The sequence below is a fragment of the Solanum tuberosum genome, unplaced genomic scaffold, assembly GCF_000226075.1.
Source record: "Solanum tuberosum cultivar DM 1-3 516 R44 unplaced genomic scaffold, SolTub_3.0 scf00790, whole genome shotgun sequence".
NCBI classification, from domain to species: domain Eukaryota; kingdom Viridiplantae; phylum Streptophyta; class Magnoliopsida; order Solanales; family Solanaceae; genus Solanum; species Solanum tuberosum.
In genome coordinates, this window is record NW_006239704.1 from 57,242 (window position 1) to 64,760 (window position 7,519).

The following is a 7,519-nucleotide window of genomic DNA, read 5'->3' on the forward strand; positions in this document are numbered from 1 at the left end:
CCTTTTCAATAATTTGAAAATTTTCACAACACAAAGTGAACCAACTGATTTCTAAACAAAAGAATATTTCACTATATGTTGATCCTGAAGTATTATATATAAAACACTATGAGAGGTAGAGGTGAGATAGGGAATGTGTTGGAGGATCGGAACGAGTGGAAGGCTAGTTATAGGACTTGTTTTCCCTAATTTCATTAGAGAAATCATCGTGCGATCCTAGAAAAAATTGATCAATCAAAGATGAAGAAAATTGAAAAATATTTTTTCATACCAAAAATACCCTTGACATAATATTCGTAACCTTGAGAAAGGGGGAGTAAAGTCAAGGAGAAATAAAAATAAAAATAGAGTGTTGCTGCCCAGGATCGAACTGGGGACCTTCAGTGTGTAAGACTGACGTGATAACCACTACACCACAGCAACTTTCTTCTGTACAAATGTTACATCTTATTATAACTATAAATATATTAAGAAGAGGTGTGTCTACCCCTATATATAGATTCACGTAAAATAATCGAAAACAAAGAATATCTTTTACATATATTTCAAGTTTATCAACATTTTGGAAAATATAAAAAGAAAAATTCACCTATTGTCATTGTAAGAATGCTCCTTAATGAAATGGAGAATCAATGAATCTCCATATTGTGGAGATATGTTGTTTGTACTATTCAAAAATGTTATCTGGGTATATGTTGAATCTTTTTAAAGTAGTGCATTTTAAAAGAATCTGTTACAAATACGATAATATATTTAGAGAGTTCGAGCAACTAAACTCTGGTGAGGTGTTTGCACCACTACATTATTAACACTTGTTTTAAGTATTGGAGACGGCCTTATTAACTTGAGGAGTCCAAAATAAAAAAACGCAATGTCCTATTGAACAAGTCAATTATTGGGTTAACGCTTAAATATTTTTAATATTTATTGAAAGGTCAATGTATTATATCCAATTTTAATTTCTCGAGTCTGGAGTCAAAAAGGCAAAAAAAATTGTCAAAAATTTCAAAAGGCACATCAATTTTTTTTAAATCAAAAGGGCAAAATCACTCCTAACAAAGCAATTTTCCTCTGTCCAAAAACTTTTTTTCTTTTTTTTATTAAAAATCGCTGCCACATTGTTGCAGGGGCAGCGTTTTTACTTCATCCATGTCACTACTCTTCCTTTTTTCCACCTTCTTTCAGCACTTATCTTCCTCTTTTTTTACTTCTTCCATTTAAGAAGTTAAATAATTCATATTCTTAATGCTCTCTCTTTTGTTCTTCAAATTAAATGTCTTCAAATGTCCAAAACTCAACCCCATCACCAACAACATATGCCTCATAAAAGAATATTGAATTAAAAAAGAAACTTCAAAAGGGGTAAGATTAAACACATAAAAAAAAATATTCTTGATTTTTTTTTAATTTTATCAAAATCGCTGGAAGTATAGCGATTTTAAAAAAAGCTTTTTTAAAAAAAATTCTTAACATTTTGAAGAAAAATATATATTTTTTTTTTTGAGATTTTTTTTTTTTTTAACGGACGACGTCAACTTTTGTCAGAAGAAAATCGCTCCTGACAGAGTGATTTTGCCCTTTTGGTGAAGATTTTTTTGATGTGCCGTTTTAATTTTTTGAAAGAAAAAAGTTACCCTTTTGGCTCCGGACTCTTAATTCCTCTCCCTCTATCCTATTGAAGCATATATATATACATATTATAAGGAGTGACTATTTTTCATAATTATGGTATTTTGATTATTTATGCACATCTTAATTAGTTTTACATGACATTTATTACATATCAATGATAATAAACCTAGTATTTTTTGTCTAATTACTAGAAGTAGAGACTTCATATTATTAATTCATTTCATTGTTTATTCCTATAAATAATTGCTACCTATATTATTACAATTTGGTAGTTCATACAGGATAACTTTGTAAATTACCTAGCAGACTTCATTTTACAATTTTTTTTGTCCTCTATACAAGACAATTTTTTCAGTAAGATGAGCTATATATGTTAAATAAAAAAGAATACCATAGTTAAGGAGGTGTAAATTAAAGTACATTTATTGGGGATGAAAAAAATTGAGTTTAAAAAAATGTGTGCTTTTGGTGGACCATTAATAGCAGTCACAAAAACTGAAAATCCATATAGAGTATTTCCTCTGTAACATAATATTTGTTCACATTATTAGAAATATTTTTTAAAATTAATTCTTTTTAAAAGTACAAATATTATAAAGTTTCAAGAGAATTCCTCAATTTTAACTTTGGTATACTAATGAATAAGATAAATTGATAGAATGTTTTATTTTTTTTAAAAGGCTAAAGTATAATTAATAAAAATATTTCTTTTTTTATCTATGAGTTTTTAGAAAACGTATAAAAAAGTGAACAAATAATGTGAAACAACGATCACGGAGAAGTGAAAGGTGAGGACACAAACAGCTGGAGTTGTACGTTTTTGGGTACCACGTTCCAAATATGCTTCTCTTGCAGTGCTACGAATTTCTTTTCTCTCCCCATCCCAACTCACATGTATACTTTTATGAGTGTGAGTTTTATATTTGATTTTTTTAATTTTATATCTAAATTATTATGAGTGCGAGTAATTTAATATTAAAATTATCGTTTATTAATTTGATATATATATATATATCTTTTTTTTATTCCACACTTTCTTTTATTTAATAAAATATTGTCATATAACACTTTACATGAACAAAATATTTCATCTTGACAAAACTTAAATAAATTATTACTATTACTTAAAAGTTAAAGATTAAAGCATCACTATCTCCAAAATGAGAATTAAAAAAATCAAATAATTCTTTTACCCCCACTCTACCACCGTAAAAGAACTCTTACTTCATTCCCCTCCTCCCCCTCCCTCCCAGAGGTGTTCAATAGATACAAGTCTAAAATTAAGGTGTTCAAGTGAATTATGCGGATAATTTTAAGGGACTGCAAATGACTTAAGCCTTTAATCTATTTTAAAAAGGACCCCTTTTCATTATTTGTAATACTTAAATTTCAGTTTTTCACGTGACATGTTTAAGACCACTAATATTTGGATAACTCTACTAGCTACCAAACGACCCACAGGTGATGCTATATGATGTTTGTTAGGATTTTGCCATGATTTTCTTACCTTATTTGAGTTTTATTTTTCTCTTGAAGGAACGTCAAAGCATTGCCAAAATTGTTTTTGCTTTTCCTGAATGGGAAATATATTTCTTTTTCTATATTTAGTTTATTCTTTCCTTAGAGGAAAAATTGAAACTCTATAAATTGAAGACCCCTCATTTCTTACCAGAACACAACAACATCCATAATGTAGTTGTTTAAGAGTTTTGTTTATGAGGAGATTTTTCTTTACAATTTTAATGTATTCTATTTGTTTTATAATATGTAGTCCAATTTGCCAAATCATATAATTATATTATGTCATTTACTATATTTTTATCGGGATAAGACACAAGTACCCTCCTAGATTATGATCGAAATCTCAAAGACACATTAACTAAACTAAGGCTCTATTACCCCTCACATCCATTTTTTAATAAAATTGTACACCTTTTTGGCCTACGTGGCCTCCAAGCATCTCTCACGCGCCTCTACTAAGTGGAGTCACGAAGTGTGCCACATAAGTCAAAATGTGCATAAAATTATAAAAGAGAAAATGAGTTCAAAGGGTAATAGGACATTAATTAGTTTAATTAAGGTGTGTTTCTAAAATTTTGGTAAATATCAAGAGAGTAATTATACCTTATCCATATTTTTATTTATAATCTAATTTATCACCAGTATAATTTACAGTTATAAACTTTCGTTTAACGTACTGATTCTTTTGAACCCAATAGTGTTAAAGATCAAAGAAAGTGGGAGTAGAGTAGAGTAGAACAGGAGTATGAGATTTGGAGAATCCAAATTGTCTACTAAAAAGCAAAGTAAGAACATGATATCTCTCCGGAAAGAAAAAAAATGATTTTGTTTGACAGTTTAAAGAAGTACTCCACATGGTACGTACGGCTTACTGAAATACTTACCAACTCTCCCATCAAAACCTTAGCTTTTTTAATTGGATTGGGAGAAAATGGCCAAAAGCCCTCCAAGCTATTACCGAATTTTCAACTACACACTTATTCTTTATGGGGTCCTATCACCCCCCCTGAACCTTTTAAAAGTGAAATATCTACCCCCTACAAACTCAAGCCCAGATTTGTATTAGGTGGTATTCAACACGCGCTGCCACGTAATTTTACCCTTTTTTCATATAAAAAAAATTAATTTTTCTCATATATTTTACTTTTTTTATTTTATATTTTCATCTTCTCCTTTTCTCTTTCTTTTCCATTCCTCCATTTCTTTTTCTTTGAACCTTCTGTAGATTTGACGAGAAGACGCCATGACTATCGAAACTTCGACCTTCACCGCATACCAGGAAATCTCATTTTCTAAAGCTAGAGACAAACAAAAAACTCTATCACTAAATATTACTTCTTCTTCCACTATTATAATATTTCTCAAAGATCGATTCTTCAAAGAATCACCGGTAAACGATACTTGCTTGCCGGGATAAAAGTACCAAACTTGCGGAGGGACTAGTATTGATTTAGATTTAATAATGTTGATATGATAAATTCGATTGATGTTTACAACAATTTCAATAAATGGGTCTTCTTCATTAAAGGGTTTGTTACCCAATAATGAATTCTTCTCCATTAATTGAATATATTACTTAGTGAACTCCTCAATTAATGACTAGTCTAAAGTTAGATTCTTCTAACTTTCAATTTTGATTTTTGATTTTGAGCTACCAACAATTTTTCAAAGTGATGAAAAGTGGAGATATGATGAAAAGTATGTGATTTGGTGATGAGAATTGACTTAGTGATGAAAACCTGATGAGGGGCGATGACCTGGTGGTCGAGGTGAGCCACCGCCGAATGTCTAGTATGGATCTGATGATGAAGATTGAAGGAAGAGATAAATAAGGTAAAAATAAATAAAAGGAAACATATTTTTTTTAAAAATAGAATATTAATATGAAATAAATTAAATATTTATAAAGTTAATATTTTAACTATTTTTTTATCTCTCACTCTCCCAAAGAGAGTGAACTACACCTTCTTTGCCACATAAGCATTTAGGGAGCAAATAAATTCATTTTAAAATAGTTCAGTGGTGTAATAGGACTCTCGTAAAGTACGAATGTATAGTTGAGAATCCGACTATAGGTTGGGAGCTTTTGGCCATTTTCTCATTGGATTAAAGTTACATTTTTTTAACTTTGTAAGTTGCAACATGTAAATGTATCATTTGCCATTATTCCTTTTGGTCATTGATGAGGATGCTTGAGTATATTAAGCGAGATAAGATTAAAAATGAAGATGTATATTTAAAATTAGGTCAGAGTGATTTTTGTGGTGGAAAAGATGAGATAGATGATCAAACTAAGATGGCTCGGGATGTGATTGTGAAAGGAGATACATAGATATGAGAAGAAGTAAAGATAGGATGAAGAAGTTGTTATCTCCTGTATTCAGATTAGTAAACCAGAAATAATAAAAGATGAAAAGAAAAACACAAAGAACTATCCGCGTCCACAGAACCCACTGTGTGTCCTTAAGAAATTTAATCCCCTAAAGTACCCAAGGTTGCAGATTAATTTCTCCCAAGATAAAACGGATTAACCATTAAAGAAGTAGCGGTACCTCAAACTTCGATAATTTCAACGAATTCAAAATTACAGGAATGAATCACACACACAGACACGATCGATCAATTTTATTTTGTAAGAAATGTATGCAAAAGAAGGGAAGAATTTGATGCAGAAAAATGAGAGAACGCCTCTCTATTTATAGTCAACAAAGGGTAAAGGTCACAACCCTTTGGAAAGAAGACTACCTTTCAGAAAGGTCACAACACTTTGGAAAAGACACAGCCTTTCAAACGGTCACAACCCTTTAGAAAGGACATCACAACCCTTTGGCATAGTCACAACCCTTCAGGAAAGTCATAACCCTTCATTTCATGTTCACACATTTAAAACCCAACAATACCCCACATAAATAGGGAATGACTATTGTTAAAACATATGCATGAAAAACTGTGTGATTCATAAGTAAGGATTGATTGCATCTGAAAAGTGGGTTTCCGTTTGAACTTTCCATAATGAACATATATCGGATATACTCGATCAATCGATAGATTTGATATCTTTGAACCGTCGAACTTTGGTGTATACCTAGACAACATAAGTCACGCAATCAACCCTTGAACTATTTTTGGTTTTCATTGTTTTGTTCGTTTCAGCCATGAACACGTCTTGGTTTATAAGTGCGTAGAGAACTGGCCTTACCGGATTCTCCATGAAGCGGCTTACACTTCACACTTACATAGGTGATTTCTAAATGTGTTATCCCGTAGATACACCATTTGATATACCCTGTATCAAACTTAGAAACCATTAAAAAGTCCTAATGCATTTATCCTTGTTACTGAACATTGTCTTATCATGAGAATGAACCATAAAAAATATTTTGACAATGTTGAACCATCATCAATGACTTTGTTTGATCTCCTTGAACCTAGATCTTGGGATCTCCAGTCTTCTAGGTAGACTTACCGCCACAATGACTTGTCCTCGGCCATAGTCTCATTCCCTTGGATAATCTATCAACTTCCTCTCTAGTTAGGCCTTTTATAAGTGGATCCGGCACATTATCCTTTGACTTTACATAGTCAATTATGATAATTCCACTAGAGAGTAGTTCTCTAACGATATTATGTCTACGTCATATATGACGAGAACTTTCCGTTATACATCATGCTCCATGCCCTACCTATTGCAAACTTAACTCTCACAATGTATGTATACTGGAGCTAAAAGGTTTGGGCCAAAAATCTTTCAAGAAATTTTGGAGTCATTCAACTTTTCACCGACCTTATCTAGAGTGATAAACTCAAATTTTATAGAAGAGCGAGCGATACATTTCTGTTTGGAAGATTTCCAAGAGACTGCTCCTCCACCAAGAGTAAATACATATCCACTTGTGGATTTTACTACATTTGATTTGGTGATTCAATTTGCATCACTATATTCTTCCAATACTGTTGAATATTAGTTAATAATACAAAACTAATAGTTTTTTAAGTATGTTTTAAATACTCCAAAACTTTTTTTCATTGTCCTCCAATGAGTTTGATTGAGATTACTTGTGAACCGACTCAGTTTACTAATAGCACATGCTATATCTGATCGCATACACTTCATGATATATATCATATTTCTCAATACTCTAGCATAATTCAATTGTGAGTCATGTTTGCCTTCATCTTTTGAAGTACAAAGCTCACATTTATTGGAGTTTGACAATATTGATATCCAAATACTTGAACTTGTCAAGTACCTTCTCAATCACATCAGTAACTTTAATGTCTTTCATATCGAAGTTACTTTCTAGCATATGCTTAGTAGCATTTACATCAGAAATGTCTCTTTTGATGATCAACAGGTCATCAACAT

The 7,519-nt window shown here is 31.3% G+C and overlaps 1 non-coding gene across 1 annotated transcript; it reads right to left on the minus strand.

The window, feature by feature from the left end:
• Window positions 1-350: 350 nt before the first annotated feature.
• On the minus strand, window positions 351-423 carry TRNAV-UAC (transfer RNA valine (anticodon UAC)). The gene has a single exon. It is a non-coding gene; the product is annotated as a tRNA-Val (tRNA).
• Between the last annotated feature and the right edge of the window lie 7,096 nt (window positions 424-7,519).